Source organism: Anguilla anguilla, chromosome 16, assembly GCF_013347855.1.
Source record: "Anguilla anguilla isolate fAngAng1 chromosome 16, fAngAng1.pri, whole genome shotgun sequence".
NCBI classification, from domain to species: Eukaryota; Metazoa; Chordata; class Actinopteri; order Anguilliformes; family Anguillidae; genus Anguilla; species Anguilla anguilla.
The window spans coordinates 7318474-7318738 of NC_049216.1; positions in this window are offsets into that span (position 1 = coordinate 7318474).

Here is a 265-nt window from a genome sequence, read left to right on the forward strand (position 1 = left end):
AGTAATCAAATCTAATCAAATAACCAATTACAGGTTAGGTTGAAACTCGACAGATTTTTTTTTTTTTAATTCGTAGTATTTCACAGGCAAAGCCGGCAAACTCGGATGTGTTCTCTGCCTTGTTCATCAGGGATCCCCGTCCCTGTTCCTGGAGATTCACCGTCCTGTAGGTTTTCATTTCATAACCCTAATTTGGCACACCTGCTAATTGGCAGTTCAACGAGATCTCGAGCTGATAAAGGGTGCTTTGTTAGGGTCGGAATGA